Source organism: Erinaceus europaeus, chromosome 17 (assembly GCF_950295315.1).
Source record: "Erinaceus europaeus chromosome 17, mEriEur2.1, whole genome shotgun sequence".
Lineage (NCBI taxonomy): Eukaryota > Metazoa > Chordata > Mammalia > Eulipotyphla > Erinaceidae > Erinaceus > Erinaceus europaeus.
The window spans coordinates 25,849,377-25,866,305 of record NC_080178.1 but is presented as its reverse complement, the minus strand read 5'-3'; the positions used below and the strand labels follow the sequence as shown (position 1 = coordinate 25,866,305).

Here is a 16,929-nt window from a genome sequence, read left to right as displayed (position 1 = left end):
ATAGCATTGCATCCATTATAGGTTTCAAGTTCAAATATCTGAAAGAAAATAAAATCATCAGTACAGTTGCTTTTAATATGAACAACAAGGTCTCCACGAAGCTGTCATGTAAAGTGTTGTGCTTTGAAAAACACCCATGGTGGAGGAAAAGGGGAAAGAATGAGTTCTGCTGGGTAAGCACAGGGAGAGTTAGCAGTTATCACCTCCCTGGGTTTTTGCTGTGACCACACAGCCCCCAAAGACAGATAATGAAAGTCCTTCTCTTCCCTACAGGCCTCCCAAAGTTACCTGTCCAAAGGAAGGAAGACTAACTAGAATTAAGAAAATCAACACTAGTTAATGGAAGGGGGTGGAGGGAGCAATAGGTAGAAATGTTGGGATTTATTGCTATTGCTTATGTTGACAGCTGTTTGTATATCCATTACATTTTTTTTTGTATTATCTTTATTTATTTGTTGGATAGAAGCAGCCAGAAATTGAGAGGGGAAGGGTGATGGAGAGACAGAGAGACACCTGCAGCCCTGCTTCCGCACTCGCAAAGCTTTCCCACTGCAGGCTAGAACCTGAGTCCTTGCTCAGGGCTCCACCAGGTGTGTCACCACCCCACCCCGCCCCTGTTTGTATATTCCTACTAGTGCTGTTTTCCATGGATTAGTCTTTACCTTGGGCAAAGGCAGGCAGTAAACTGGATAACCCTTCTGGAATATCCACTGTGTTGTTCCTTGGATTCAAGAAGTCATGCAGGACCAATGAAATAACTCAGTTGGAGTTATTGTGCTGCTTTGCAGTTAATTGTTTGCTCTGTCTCCTTGGGAAATATTAAAGTATGTTTGGAGGTGAAAGGACACTTTTGTGCTTAATCTAAAGCATTAGATTATACCTCTGGTATTTCCCTTTATTTTCTCATATCAATTAACTGCTTTCTGAGACTAGGACATTAATTATCAATGTACTTGAGCTTTTATGAGTACAACAACTTGATTGAAATGACTCATTTTTCCAGGAATAGATGATAAAGCAAGCCAATGTTGAAATTATTTTTCATTTCTTAACTGTTAACAGTTACAAATCAGATAGATACTATTTCTAAAATTTGATAGGAAAGAGAATAATTGAGAGGACAGAGGGAGATAGGGTGTGAGAGAAACACACACACACACACACACACACACACACTCACACCCCTATAGCACTCCTCTTTCACCACTTGTGAAGCTTCCTCCTTGCAGGTGGGGAGGGTGGGGTTGTTGAGCCTGGGTTCTTGCACTTGGTCACGTGTGTGTTCAACCAGGTGTTCCACACTGTCTTATCCCACCATCTTTTTTTTTTTAAAAAAAATATATGTATTTATTCCCTTTTGTTGCCCTTGTTGTTTTATTGTTGTAGTTATTATTGATGTTGTTGGATAGGACAGAGAGAAATGGAGAGAGGAGGGGAAGACAGAGAGGGGGAGAGAAAGACAGACACCTGCAGACCTGCTTCACCGCCTGTGAAGCGACTCCCCTGCAGGTGGGGAGCCCGGGGCTGGAACTGGAACTTTTACGCCAGTCCTTGTGCTTTGCTCTTAACCCGCTGCACTACCACCCTACTCCCCCATCTTTCATCTCTATTTTTATTTATTTATTTATTGACTTTGCCCCCAGGGTTGCTGCTGGGACTCGGTGCCTGCACCACAAATCCACTGCTCCTGGAGGCTATTTTTCTCCCTTTTGTTGCCCTTGTTGTTTTTTATTTATCATTGTTACGGTTATTATTGTTGTTATTGCTTTCGTTGCTGTTGGATAGGACAGAGAGAAATGGAGAGAGAAGGGGAAGACAGAGAGGGAGAGAGAAAGATAGACACCTTCGGACCTGCTTCACCACCTATGAAGTGACCCCACTGCAGGTGGCGAACTGAGGGCTTGAACCGGGATCTTTACACTGGTCCTTGTGCTTCGTGCCAAATGTGCTTACCCTGTTGCGCTACCGCCCAACCCCCTCTATTTTTGTTTTTAATATTTATTTATTTTGCCTCTAGGGTTATGGTTGGGGCTCAGTGCAGGCATTATGAATCACTGTTCCTGGCAGACATTTTCCGTTTTTATTTTCTACGATAGAGAGCAATTGAGAGAGAGAGGACGGGGAGAAGAGAGGGGGGAGAGATTTCTGCCCATCTGCATCACTGCTTGTGAAGTTTTCCCCCTGCAGGGGAAGAGCAGGGCTTCAAACTCAGATCCTTGAAGGGGTCCTTGCTCTTAGTACGATGTGTGCTTAACTGGGAGCGCCACCACCTGGCCCCTCTATTTTTAGTTTTTATTTTTAGGTACAGACAGAGCACATGAAAGAGACCCCAGCACTGAAACTGCCTTCAATAAGTTGGGAGTCAGGTGTGAAGCTAGGTTGTGCATGTGGCAAAGCAGCGTATTATCCAACTGAGCTATTTCTCTGGCCCAGAAGAACTAATTATTTGGTTTACCCTTAAGACTTTTCCTATGCCTATGTAAATATCTTGTTCTTACTATGGAAAGTGTATTATTCTAGATAGATTGTTCTACAACTTTATTTTCACTTAGTACTTCTTGATGGTATGTATATAATATACAGGTGCTATCTGATGTATATAACACTAGCATATAAAAATATTATATATATATGTGCTCATATATATATATATATATATATATATATATATATATATTCACTGTATGGCTGTGTATTAACTTAATGAGACCCTGGTTGATAGCTATCTCCAGGCCTTTGTTATTCTAACACTGCTAAATGAATGGGGGAGAAAATTATGGCAGGGACACTGAAGTTAGTTAGAAAATGATAGCAGATAATGGGAGATGATCTGTTTTCCACCATGAGGATTATTTATAAACATATTACAAGGATGTCTGGGACCCAAGTGTAACTAGTGAGTGAGCAGAAGGAGGCATAACACCATCACTTGAGTTTCTGTCTGCCTTAAGCACATGGAAGGACAGAGTGTAGAAAAATTAATTGAGGAGAAACTTAGCAAGTTTTAAGCACAGAGTGATGGAGCATGCTAGGCTAGGATGTTTTGTGTGGGCCATCAGATGACAATGCTCACTGAGCCATAATTATTTTTAATCATAGATATCAGTGATATCACCCAGGGAAGTCATGAAGATGGAAAAGAAACCATGCTGAAGGAAGAATCCTAAGGAACTCTAGTGTCTAGGTGCTGAGAAGCCAGGAGGAAATGTCAGGAGATTTCCTTATCTTGGGATAGCTGACAATGTTACCTTCTGTGAAGAAGTCAAATAATGCCAGTACTGAAAAGTGGCTATTGGATTCATCCATTTTAAGGCTTACACTGACCTCTGCCAGAGCAGGGTCAGCAAAGTGATGACTACTGTCGCCATATTGGTGTGGATGGGAGTGGGTAGAGAAAAAAATGAACTCAATTTTTTTCCCCCAAGACTGGCACTGAGGATGGGAGGATGGGAATAGGAGAATAAACATGAGGAAGAGCCATTGTATTTTGACTTACTTGTTCTAATTTTAGGATGGATATGATTTAATCCTATCCACATGCTATGAAAAAAAATATGATCAGTGACGGTGAAGTCTTGAGTGCCCTTTCTGGAAGAAACTAATGAAGGAAAGTATTAGAATGGGGTGGGAGGGCATTCATTACTTGTTTTGGTGACTCATGCAGGGGAAGGCAGGGCAGTTTTCGTGAGTTGTTGGTCAAAGCTTCCTGTAGTCTTGCTGTTTGACTGACCCCACTATGTGAGGTAGGGCAAATCAGAGTGACAGGGTGGAAGAGGTCACCTTCTTAGACTGCTAGACCTATGGAGTCTGTCCTGGTGACCTGTAGAGTGACAGATAGGGCGGGTAGATAGAGCTGAATACATTTTCACCTTGTTTCTATATTAGCCTTCCACAAGCTTTTGTAAAGGTCCCTTCATTGTAATTTTTTTTCCCTCCTATCCTTCATCTGGACTCTCATAGTTCGTGAAAGACATAACGCATTTTTGATCCTCATTTGCTTGTCTGCTTCTGACATTCAAATCTGAGGATCACAAACATTAGTTTCTTGATGCTCCCAATTTAATATCACTATCACAAGGCATATTAGTGTAATTGAATTGTCTACCTGGAGCAAAGAGTTTGCAAGGACATAGAGAGGACAGAAATGAACATTTAAAAAATATTTATTAATTTATTCCCTTTTGTTGCCCTTGTTTTATTGTTATTATTGTTGTTACTGATGTTGTTGGATAGGACAGAGAAATGGAGAGAGAAGGGGAAGACAGAGAAGGGGAGAGAAAGATAGACACCTGCAGACATACTTCACCGCCTGTGAAACGACTCCCCTGCAGGTGGGGAGCTGGGGGTTGGAACCGGGATCCTTACGCCGGTCCTTGCGCTTTGCGCCACGTGAGCTGAACCTGCTGCATTACTGCCGGACTCCCTGAAATGAACATTTTTAAGTGGGCCAGAGGGCCAAGTTAGCTAAGGCATGTTCTTCCTTTTGCTTGTGGGAACTTGTCTCCCTCTGAGGTTTTGGTGGTAAGTTGAGCACCAGTGCCCATCAATCAATAACTACCTTTTTTGATAGTTTTTAAAAGAGTCTAGATCAGTTCAGTTATACAAATAATCATTTGTGAAGTCCAGAACATATTGCTGTAGTCCATCATGTCCTATGCTGCTGTCTGTGACAGATTACAGGCTCCTGTACCTGCTGCTGTTTTAAAAATGCAATAATGTTTAATCAGATGAGCTTTTTCGGACCTCCTTTTCCAGCCTCCTCCCAGAGTAATTTCTTTGTAGTCCCTTGTGAAGAGAAACAAAGAGAAGCTAGCAGGAACATGGTATTTGCATACAAATGATTTCTTATGCCAGAGACGTTATGTAAATAGCATCAATGAATAAAATCGGGTTGTTCTCATTGCTTGCAAAGCTTGTTCACCAGAAACTGACAACATTGTTGCTAAATGGAAGCTTTTAACTGGTAAAGAGATTTTGACTGTGGTGATTATTACCAAGGAGTGTCCTCCTTTGGCTTCCTGTTATAGGTAAGGGAAAAAAAATTAATAGATTTAGATGTAATAAATCTTGTAGTTGGCATGTGTGTTTTCTAGTAAAATGGGTAGGTGTTTCTGTCTTTCTTGGAATGAAGTTTTTTGTCTGGAATGTTTTGGGTGGTGGAATGGGTTGAGGGTTATTTATTGTATCCTGGTGGGACTCTCAGAGTGTGAATTCTGTGCTTGAATGAAAGATCAATTTATGGAATCCTTTCCTGAGGTTTATGGGAAAATACTCACCTGGCATCACCTCTTTCATCCTTATGGCTAATACAAGATTTCACCTAGACTGAGGTGAAATCAAGACATTTTTTAAGCAGTTTACTTGTTGCTTTTAAATTTTATTTATTTATTTGATAGAGATAGCAGAGAGAAACTGGGAGGGGAGGGGGAGGTAGGAAGAGATGGAGAGAGAGAACTATAGCACTGTAGCATTGCTTCACTGCTTGTGAAATTTTCTTCATACAGGTGAGCACCTGGTCTTGAACCTGGGTCCTTGCACATTAAAACATGTGCATTCAGTCAGGTGTACCATAACCTGGCTTTGAGACCAGGATATTTAAACTGAATATATATAATTTTATTTATTTAGAGATAAAAATGGAATCAAAGACAGCTACATTTCTAGTTTCTTCTGATATTGAAGCCTCTTGACTGGGAGAAGCAAGCATGAATAGGATTTTTTTCCCCACTTTATTTGCTTTCTTTTCTCCTTTGAAGTCTCTCTGTGGATCTCAAGACAAGTAAACTCCAAATCTCAGCCCACAAGTCATGCATATTTATATTTGTTCAGCCCTCTGAAAGAACAAGCTGGTTTGTCCAGAAGAGGGCACTGTGGAACCTCAGGTTGGCTCGGAAACAAAAGCCAGAAGGTGAATTGTCTCATTCCCGATCAGGCCAGTTCTTGCTGATGCCTTGATTTTTTTTTTTTTTTAAGCAAGGAGACCCTACTAGACTTTCCATGTTTACATTCTGTTAGTCAACCGTGAACCAGAGCTCTCTGGAGGTCAAGGCTCCACCTGGAGGGGATGGGGGCTGGGGCTTGGAGGACTGAGGCTAAGGCTGAGGCTGAGTTGATGGCTTCTTCTTGACAGTCATCAACAGGGCTCCTTTGGACAGGATTTGCTGGTTCCAGAACTCAGGTATGTCTGGCCTGGATTTATATGGGGTATGAAATTTTTGTATGGGGAGGAAGGGAGGCTTTTAAAGTGGGTAAAAAAGAGGGACAGGCAGTGACACACCTGGTTAAGTACCCACATTACCATGACAAGGATCTGGGTGCAAGCCTTCATTTCCCTACCTGCAGGGCTGGGGGCACTTCTGTAGTGGTGAACCAAGTCTGCAAGTGTCTCTCTCTCCCTCTCTGTTTCCCCCTCCCCTTTCAATTTCTATCTGTCCTTTCTAATTGAAAAAAAAAGTGGGTAAAAAACACACTCTTGGACTTGAAGAATACATTGAATAAAGAGTTTAAACATTCCCAGGATAAAGGAAACAGGAATGGAAACAAAGATATATTCATAATGGCTAACCTGCTCCTCCAGAATACTAGCTAGTGTTCTAAGCTAAATTTAAGCAGGCAGAAATATTAAAACAGTATGAAAACACTGTATTTCTGTTACCAGGGCCCTTCTATGGGGGCAGTTTAGAGAGGTTGGGTGTTTGTCTAAGAAGGACTTTCCCATTATCATTGAGAGGAACCTGCTGAGCCCCAGCCAGGAGATAGAGAGAAGTGCGCTCAAGAGACATTTACGTTTGACTTCTGAGTTTCTCCTGTCATAGAATCTCAGGGTATTGGCTGGATGATAAATCCATCAGGATCTGCATTGAAGCCTCCAGTCCCCACCTGTAGGGGAGAAGCTTCACTAGCAGTGAAGCCCTGCTGCAGGTGTCTCTCTTTTTTCACTATCTCCCTTTCTGCCTTCAGTTTCTCTCTGTCCTATCAGATAGAAAATAATAAATAAGATGCAAATTTAATTAAAATTTTAGTTTATAATAATTAAATAAAATATGATAAAAATAGGAAAAGAAAAAGGAAAGGAAGCGCTGAATCATGGAGTGAATTCATGATCACATGAATTTCTGATTCTTGGGAGTCAGGCAGTAGTGTAACCCGTTAAGTGCAACGACTGACCGGCATAAGGATCCAGGTTTGAGCCCCTGGCTCCCCACCTGCAGGGGAGTCACTTCACAGGTGGTGAAGCATCTTTCTTTCGACCTTTCTGTCTTACCCTCCTCTCTCCATTTCTCTCTGTCCTATCCAACAACAACAATAATAACTACAACAATAAAACAGCAAGGGCAACAAAAGGGAGCGAATAAATAAATAAATATTAAAAGAAAATAATAAAAAATTTAAAAAAATTATGATTCCTTCTTGGAGAGGATCTTAGAGTTTATCTGAGTATAAGTAGGTACTCTGGGAAGTGGAGCCAGCTTGGTGGACCCTCTCTGAAGGATCCACTCTGCTCAGAAGGGCCCTGCCCTTGGCCAAATGCCCTGCTGTCACCGTCTAGAATGTTTACAGAGCCTTGTGTTCATATCTACTGAGGGCCCTTCAGACTCCGTGGCCAGTCCTGCAGGGAGCCACATATATGCTCCTACAGGACGTGTAATTAGTGGTGACAGTGACAGCAATGATGATGGTGACCCTGACAATATCAACCCTCTTCCAGCACACTAGATCATTTGAATAATGTCATATTTTGCATCAAATGCCTCTGAGTTAAAGGATATATATATATATAATTACATTTTTATTTATTCTTTATTTATTTATTGGATAGAGACAGCCAGAAATTGAGAGGGAAGGGGGTGACAGAGGGGCAGAGAGACAGAGAGACACCTGCAGCCCTGCTTAACCACTCGTGAAGATTTTCCCCTGCAGGTGGGGACTAGGGGCTTGAACCTGGGTCCTTGAGCACTGTAATGTATGTGCTTAACCAAGTGTGCCACTGCCTGGCCCCTAAAGGATAATCGTGTGTGTGTGTGTGTGTGTGTGTGTGTGTGTGTTTGTGTGTGTGTGTGTGTATTTTTTTTGCCTCCAGGGCTATCCCTGGGGCTCGGTACTTGCACGATGGATTCACTGCTCCTGAGGCCATTTTTCCCATTTTTGTTGGTCTTGTTGTTATTGTTGCCATTGCTGTTGTTGGATAGGACAGAGAGAAATCAAGATAGAAGGGGAAGACGGGGGTGGGGTAGGGGGATAGAAAGATAGACACCTGCAGACCTGCTTCAGTGGTTGTGAATTGACCCTCCTGCTTCCCTGGTGGGGAGCCAGGGGCTCCAACTGAGATCCTTACACCAGTCCTTGTGCTTTGTGCCATGTGCGCTTAACCCACTGTGCTACTGCTGGGCCCCCTCTACAGGATATATTTACTGCTCAGAAAGACCCACATGAAAATTTCTATTCCCCTGCTACAGTACTGTCCATAGGACTGTAGGGAAATGAATCAGCCTTTCTGAGACTCAGCTTATGTATGTGTTAAATGGGAACATTGCCATCTACCTGATGGAGGGTTGGAAAGCTTGAAGATAACATGTATATACATAAGTTCAGCATAGTGCCTGGAACAGGAGGGTGCCATGTCGTGGTGACCGATTTTCTTTTTCCTGAGCTACAGCCTTGCTGACTTATGTTGGGTGACCCATCAGCCTACTGGCTTTGCAAATGAGGTGGCTGACAGCCCAGCACATACCACAGGTCTGTTTGCCCAGGCTATTTTCTCATAGAGACCCAGGTGATAAGACAGGGAGGTTGGCTCTGGCTTTCTTTGATTACAGGAGTGGAGTATTTTTTTTTTCTTTTTGCTCTAGGTACTCTTAACCTTTGAACCATTATTGCTCGCAGCGTGTCTGGTTTGAAATTCATAGTATCTTTCCGACTATGTATCCTCCCCTCCAAAGCAACTGAGTGTCCTGCTGTTTAGCAGCAAGCTACACTATCCACCTGGAGATAATGCCAGGCCCAATAGGTTAAAGATTCAGTCCCTCAGCCAGTCAACGCCCATGTTCAGCGGGGAAGAAATTACAGAAGCCAGACCTTCCACCTTCTGCAACCCACAACGACCCTGGGTCCATGCTCCCAGAGGGCTAGAGAATGGGAAAGCTATCAGGGGAGGGGATGGGATATAGAGTTCTGGTGGTGGGAATTGTGTAGAGTTGTACCCCTCCTATCCTACGGTTTTGCTAATGTCTCCTTTTTTTAAGTAATAATAATAAAAATGATTCAGTCCCACCACAAAACTGCTCCTGACTGAAACGTTCTTGCTTTAGTTGTCCCTGTGCTTTAGAACATGTCTGTAAGTACTAAGTTTAAAAGCTAGCTCTTGACTTATTTATGTGAACAGTTAATTATTTAGGCATTTATTTATTACATATGTGAAACAGGGTTACCTATGAGAGAGAGAGAGAGAGAGCTAGAGAGCAGAAGAGGGAGAGGGAGAGGGAAAGAGGAGGCAGAGTACCTCTCTAATACATGCATTGCTAGGGGTTGAACTAGTAACTTCCAGCACCTTTTGGCTTTTTTTTTTTTTTTTTTTTTGGATGGATGGATGGGGACACACAGGGAAGATGGAGAATGTGAATCAAGGAGCAGGAGGTGGAGGAAAGGGACTAATCAGGATTTGCTAAAGTTTAAGATCCCTGTTGTAAGATTGGTGGTGACAGATTGCAAGCTGAAGACTTTTACTTTATAAGTAGCTTGCAGACTGATGTTAATGACATTCACAAAAGAGGTATCTCCTAGGACTGGGCAGTGGCCCAGCAGTGGGCAAGCTCTGCAGGGCTAGGATGGCATCTTTCTCACCAGAATGGTTGCTCTCTAAAATGCAAGGCGTCACCGTTCACATGTTTCACTGCCCCCACAGGGCTAAGGAGAAGGCTAAGCCTTTTGCTACTTAGGGTAAGACTTGCCTTTATTTAGCTCCTGAGATTAGGTAACTCACATCACCTCTCTGACACGTATAGGCAGTGGCATTGCTGTTTATTACCCAGTAAACTGTGGCTCCCATAAACTCATTTTGAACAGTCTTGACTTAACAAACTTTGGAGCTGCTGTGAGAGGCATTTCAAGTCTGGGCTGAATTTCCTCGGCCAAACTCAGACCATACTTTTGTTCTCTCCCCTTCAGAAATGAGAGGTGCTAGTGTTTGTGAAAGTTGGAAATGAATGCTGAATAGGCTTTTATATCATGTTCAGGATAATATGGTGTTTCTCCTTGTTGCCATGGACTCAGAATGTTCCAGGACATTTAGCTCAGCCCCCTCATTATCTTGAAGTACGCATTCAGAGTGGATGGATAAATTTGGGTGTTAGTCTCTGCCACTACTTCTTCTTCTTCTAGCGTTTGCCTCTGCCACTACTCATGGACCAGAGATCCAGACCACAGTTAATTCTGAATACCGGAGACTGAGAGAAAGGAGAAACTGAGTTCCTTTACCTGAGGCAGAGCACAGCTCAGCTTTGGCATAAGGTGGTACAAGGTTTGAACCTGCTGCCCCAGGGGCCTCATGCTTGCAAGTCTGATGCACTACTGCTTGGCACCTCTCTGGTCCCAGAAAGCACGTTTGGCTTTATGCGAAACCCTTTCTTTATCTTTCTACTTCCATATCATGCCATTGGCCTAATTGGCCTGTACTATTTCTCTTCAAGCACCACAGCCAACTGGCCCTGACCCCTGCCACTAACTAGACCAGAATTTATAGATTCCACCCCATTCTTGGTGGTCAGGGGACAAAGAAAAAGTGAAGGGATGGATGGGGTTGCTAGAGTGAACTCTTCTGGGAAAGAAGAATTTGTTCAACCCAGCCCTTTCTGGAATTTTCTGCTGAGTCACTTATCAAAAACTTATTTTTCTTTTTAAAAAATAATTAACTTACATATTTATTCCCTTTTGTTGCCCTTGTTGTTTTATTGTTATAGTTATTATTGTTGTTATTGATGTCATTGTTGTCGGCTAGAACAGAGAGAAATGGAGAGAGGAGGGGAAAACAGAGAGGAGGAGAGAAAGATGCTGACCTGCTTCACTGCTTGTGAAGTGACTTGCCTGTAGGTGGGGAGCTGTGGGCTCGAACCAGGATCCTTACGCTGGTCCTTGTGCTTTGTGCCATGTGCGCTTAACCTGCTGCACTACCACCTGACTCCCCAATTATCCATTTTCTAATGTTCATGCTCCTTGGTGGCTAAAGTTAAGGAACTTTTATCTGTCATCAGTGGCCTTGGACTCATTATTTATACTTTTGTGTATTTGAGAAGTGCTATTTTGCTCCAGAAAGTCAAGGGCATGAAGGCCATAGAGATTCAAAGGAGGCCAAGTTTATCCTGGTGCATAGACAGCAGGTGGGAGGCTATGGGGACCCAAGTAAGATATCACTGAATCCCCACACTGGATTGAGCTTGTGGGTTGAAGGGAGACAGACTATGGATCTCAGGTCTTAATATAACATTGTGAGCAAACCAGATCACTAATCTGTGTATACCTGGAGGGCCTGGACAGGGAGATGGGGAAGCACCCCCCTCCCAGGTCATTATGAGAGACAAGGACATTGACCTTAAAAAGGTTAGGATCCTGGGGTTAAGGTTAGGCTTTGCCCAAGGGCTTGGCTAGAATTGGTGTCAGAAAGGGAGCTTGCTAGCCGATTGCTGATGTAAGAGGGACTCCTGGAACAGTAGCGCCCAGAGAATGTCCAGCCATGGGTACAAAAGATTCTGTGCACTGAGGAACCTCTTCTAGGCCATCCACATGAGTAGAAAGCCACCAGGAGGAAGGGGACTCATGTGAAAGACATAAAAACATGCAGGCCAGGGGAAAAGCGAGCCTATTCACTCCCATTTTTTAAGACTACAACAACTTAGGTAATGACTCTTTATAGTGCCATTTTACTCTTAGCAATTCATTTTAAGATGGAGGTTTTATTCACATTTTAAATGAGTCTTTTTCTTCTTCTCCTTCTTCTCCTTATTCTTCTTCTCCTTCTTCTCCTTCTTCTTCTTATTCTTCTTCTCCTTATTCTCCTTCTTCTTCTCCTTCTTCTCCTCCTCCTCCTCCTCTTCCTCCTCCTCCTCCTCCTCCTTCTCCTCCTCCTCTTCCTTCATATGGGAGGGAATGTTCCAACTCAGAGAACAAGTGGTTGTGGCTCCCCCCACACCTCCCAATTTGTAAAATGTACTTCAAGTTTTCTCTGAAAGCCTCACTTTGGTCACCAAATCCTAGTGTGATTAAAGGGTTAGGTGGGAGCACCAGTTTGGACAGCAGTGTTGTCATTGTCGCTCAGGCAGCAGGAAGAACTGGCGCTTGGGATTCAGGTGCTGAGGGTTACCGGCAATCATCTGATATAGACGTGACCAGGGAAGGGTCATGTATTAGCTGTGAAGTGAGGAGGACAGCTGGGGGCTGTCTGGCCTCTGACTTCGATGTGGTGACTTTTGAAATAGGTGAGTCTTAAGCAGACTTCCAGCAGTGGTGGTGTCTTTCACTGATTACCCATGCCTGTGGAGTGACTAATTCTATGTGAGGTGTTAAGAAATGGCCTCAGGGCTCATGGGATAGCTCACCTGGGAGGGTGTGTGCTTTGCTCTGTGTGTAACCCAGATTTCAGCCTGGCTTTCACAGCACTGGGGGAAGCTTTGGTCCTGTGGTATGTTTCCCTCTCTCTTTCTATTGGGAAAAAAGTCAGCCTGGAGCAGTGAAGCCCCCCCCGCCCCCCCCAACAGTAACGCAGTAACAACAGGAGGAGGAAGGAGAGTGAAGGTGGGCGGGCAGAAGGAGGAGAAGATAAATGAGGAAAATCTGGAAAAGAAGAAAGGGGAAGAGGAGAAAGAGGAAGAGAAGAAGGAAGAAAAGGAGAAGAGGAAGAGGAGGAGGAAGAGAAGAAAGGGAAGGAAAAGAAGAGGGAGGTGGAGGAGCAGCATGACCTCTGCCGGTGTGACAAGGCTCCGGACATCTGGCTCCATGGAGCTGAGCACCTCAGGAGGCAGTGCAGCGTGTCTTCTGCTACCTGATGGCCTCACCCTCTGGCCAAAGCTTTAGTCAGGGTGCCTGGTACTAAACCGCAGCTGCGTATATCCTAATCTAGGACCAGAGCTTCCTCCTGCACACCTACAGGGAGTTGAGATCACAGCATCTCCCTTGCAGGGCTGTCATCCAGGTGCACTAAATGTAGCCAGTGCTAGAACAAATTGGAGGTCCACAGAGGTGGCTGCTGTAAAGTATATTACCATGCTAGAATGCCAAAGACAGAGCCTTCCAGATGTAGGCAACCTACAAGCTGCATTAATGCTCCATTTATGCAACTGCTTCCTCCAAACACACACGTGCATTTTACTGCTGCTGAGCTGAGTCTTCCAGAATGGAAAATCTGACCTGCAAAACCTGGACAGAGTGAAGGATTGACGCCCTCCCCCCCACCGCAACACACACACTCCAGGTGGCTGTCCAGGCCCTTATACCAGGGGATTGGAGCCTTGGACCTCCAGAGCTCTACCTCTCTCCATGCCTGACCCTGCAGCAGAAGAAATAGACTAGCAAACTATTGGCATAAGTAATGTTTGGCTCTCAGAGTTTCTAACAATCTGTATGGAAGGGTCCTGCAGAACCTTGCAACCTTCCTCCGCTCATGCTGTGACATCTACTGCCCTGGACGTAGGGGGCGCTGCAGCCCCACTTTTCCTCGAGCCTGCTGGAAGCCTTTCAGGATTTCCGGGCTGAGTTTGGACTTTCCTTTGCACAAGCCGGCAGACATCTGTGAAATGCCATCAATACCCTTAAAAAATTATTTTTAAAAAGAGCAAATCTGCCTGACTTCTTTCTTCAACCAGGAAACAAGTTATTTTCAAAGAATGTATTTTCATTATAATACAAATTTGAAAGTGCATAGAAGCAAAAGGAATTCCGCATGTTCCTTAAAATTAATGTTCAGTGGTCTGGGAGGTGGCACAATGGATAAAGCAATTGGTTCTCAAGCATGAGGTCCTGAGTTCAGTCCCTGGCTGCACAGTACCAGAGTGATGTCTGGTTCTTTCTCTCTCCTCTCTTCTTTTCTTTTGAATCTTTAAAAAATTTTTAAATTTATTTATTGAATAGAGACAGCCAGAAATCGAGAGAAGGTGTGATATCTCTCTATATATCTATTGGAGGTATCTGTCTGTCTCTCCCTCTCTATATATCTATCTAGATATATATCTAGATATATAGAGAGGGAGAGACAGACAGATACCTCCAATACTGCTTCATCATTTGAAAAAGCTATCCCCCTGCAGGTGGGGACCAGGGGCTCGAACCTGGATAATTGCACATTTTAATGTGTGCTCAACCAGGTGAGCCACCGTCTGACCCCCAAAATCAGAGACTTTTTTCTCTCTTTTTAAAAATTATTTTTAATTATTTATTGGATAGAGACAGCCAGAAATGGAGAGGGGGGGCGGTGACAGAGAGACAGAGAGATACCTGCAACACTGCTTGACCACTCACAAAGCTTTCCCCATGTAGGTGGGGACTGCAGGCTGGAACCAGGGTTCTTTCACACTGTAAAATGTGTGCTCAACCAGGTGTACCACCACCTGGTCCCTCTCTCCTCCTTTTTTTCTCATTAATAAATAAGTAAAATCTGTGGCATGTGAAGCTTATTCTCTCTGATTTATTTTATCATTTGTAATAGATAAAATAAATCTTTAAAAAAATAAAATAAATAATGTTCAACACACACACACGGAGTGTATGTGTTAGTTGCACACATGGGCAGTTGGACGTGGTTTTTATTTATTTGCCAAAATAGGATATATACTCCACATACTATTTTGTTGCTTGCTTTCCCACACAATAGCTCCAGTAAAGTTTCTCTGTCTTTCCCACACTTATCCAGGGTTTGAAGCTCTCAGGTGTTAGGGTTAGAGTTGAAAGTGCAAAAGCAGGGGGTCTGGTGGTAGCGCAGTGGGTTAAGCACATGTGGTGCAAAACACAAGGACCAGCATAAGGGTCCCCTGTTCCTTCTGGTCTAGTGGGCAGTCAAATGGGTCAGTTGGTTCTCCTAGTTATAAAAGTGGAATTTAGTCTTATATCTAGACAGGGAGGGATGTTGTGATTTATTTATTTTATGAAGGCCCCAGGTGCACATGAAATAGAAAGCTAGCACAGACTTTGATGTTAGATTGAGAAGGGGTCAAAGGGTTCAAATCACAGTGTCGTCACTTGCTGCCAGTTATTTCCTACCAACTGCCAGTTACTTGATCCCACAACACCAGTTGTAAAATGTGGTAATGAAATTCTTCTTTATCAGTATTAAGCCATATAACATGTATGTGACTTAGCATGCTGAGTCATTCTATACTCCATTCTCTGCTAGGAATCAATCAATTTTCTGCAAAGAACCAAATAGCAAATAGGTTAGGCCTTGCGGACCACACAGCCTCTGTGACAACTACACACAATCCCCAACTTAGAATGACTTGACTTAGATGTTTTCAGGGATGGAGTGGTGTGGAAATGAGCTTTGTTCACAATAGCAGGTACTGGCTGATGTTCTTTGAGATGCAGGGTTGTGAAAGGGAGCTACTGATACCAGACTGTGTTTTCAGCTTCTGGTGGGTTAATCCAGATGAAAGTCCACTGCAGGAAGTCTGGCAGTAGAGCAGCAGGGTATAAGGATCCCGGTTCGAGCCCCTGGCTCCCCACCTGCAGGGAAGTCGCTTCACAGGTGGTGAAACCGGTCTGCAGGTGCCTATCTTTTTCTCCTCCTCTCTGTCTTCCCCTCCTCTCTCCATTTCTCTCTGTCCTGTCCAACAATGACGACATCATTAACAACAACAATAATAACTACAACAACAATGAAACAACAAGGGCAACAACAAAAGGGAATATATATATATATATATATATCCACTGCAAGTGGGAGAGACCTGTACTTAACTTGGCTGCTGCTTCACTGTGGAGTCAGTATGAAAAAATCATTAATGACCTGTAATGCTAAAATTGTTGGAATAAACTTACAACATCTAATGTGTACTTAAACTGATGGGGCATCTTTTTTGTTTGTTTTGTGTGTGTGTATGTGTGTGTGCTGGTCCCTTTTTAGAGTTTTGAATAACTGTATTTGAGAGCATAGTTTTGGATATCGCTTCTCAAATTACAGGTCACAGCTATTTAGTGGGTCAGCAGGTAAATGAATTTTGTTTATTATTATTTTTTAATTTAATTTTATTATATTTATTTATTTTCCATTTTGTTGCCCTTGTTTTTTTATTGTTGTTGTAGTTATTGGTGTTGTTATTGATGTCGTTGTGGGATAGGACAGAGAGATGGAGAGAGGAAGGGAAAACAGAGAGGGGGAGAGAAAGATAGACACCTGCAGGCCTGCTTTGCCGCCTGTGAAGTGACTCCCCTGCAGGTGGGGAGCCGGGGGCTCCAACCAGGATCCTTCCGCGGGTCCTTGCGCTTTGCTCCGCCTGCACTTAACCTGCTGTGCTACTGCCCCACTCCTGGTAAATGAATTTTACTAGGTATTGTTTTTTATTTCATTTTATTGAAAATGTCAAAACATGGAAGAGAAGAGAATAGAAACCATTCTATTGGGGGCTGGCAGTGACTCACCGGAACATGAACAAGGACCCAGGTTCAAGCCCCCAGCCTCAGCCTGCAAGGGGGAAGCTTCATGAGTGGTGGAGCAGTACTCCAAGTCCTTCTCTCTCTCTCTTTCTCTCTCCCTCTCTCCCCTTCCCTCTAGTTTTCTCTGTCTTATCAAATTAAAAAATTAGTAAATACTAAAAAAATGTAACTAGAAAAAAAGAAATCATTCTATTCTGCAGAGTTCGTTGCATGTAGAAAGCATAGGACTGCTTCTTGCAGTTTCAGGGACTACATGTGTACATACTTGTGGACTTGTGCTACTGGGCCCAGATATAT

The 16,929-nt window shown here is 43.4% G+C and overlaps 2 protein-coding genes across 8 annotated transcripts in view; both read left to right on the top strand.

Annotated features, from left to right (window-relative positions):
- The window catches only part of LDLRAD3 (low density lipoprotein receptor class A domain containing 3), an 852,030-nt gene that overhangs the window by 342,469 nt on the left and 492,632 nt on the right, over positions 1-16,929 (top strand). The window lies entirely within an intron of this gene.
- The window catches only part of SLC1A2 (solute carrier family 1 member 2), a 157,017-nt gene that overhangs the window by 13,960 nt on the left and 126,128 nt on the right, over positions 1-16,929 (top strand). Inside the window, exon 1 of one of the 5 annotated variants that reach the window (XM_016187561.2) lies at positions 6,155-6,178. The exons of the other annotated variants lie outside the window; for them this stretch is intronic. The gene's annotated coding sequence lies outside the window, so the exon portion shown is untranslated. Of the gene's footprint in view, positions 1-6,154; positions 6,179-16,929 lie in introns of those variants that run through there. 5 annotated transcript variants of the gene reach the window in all.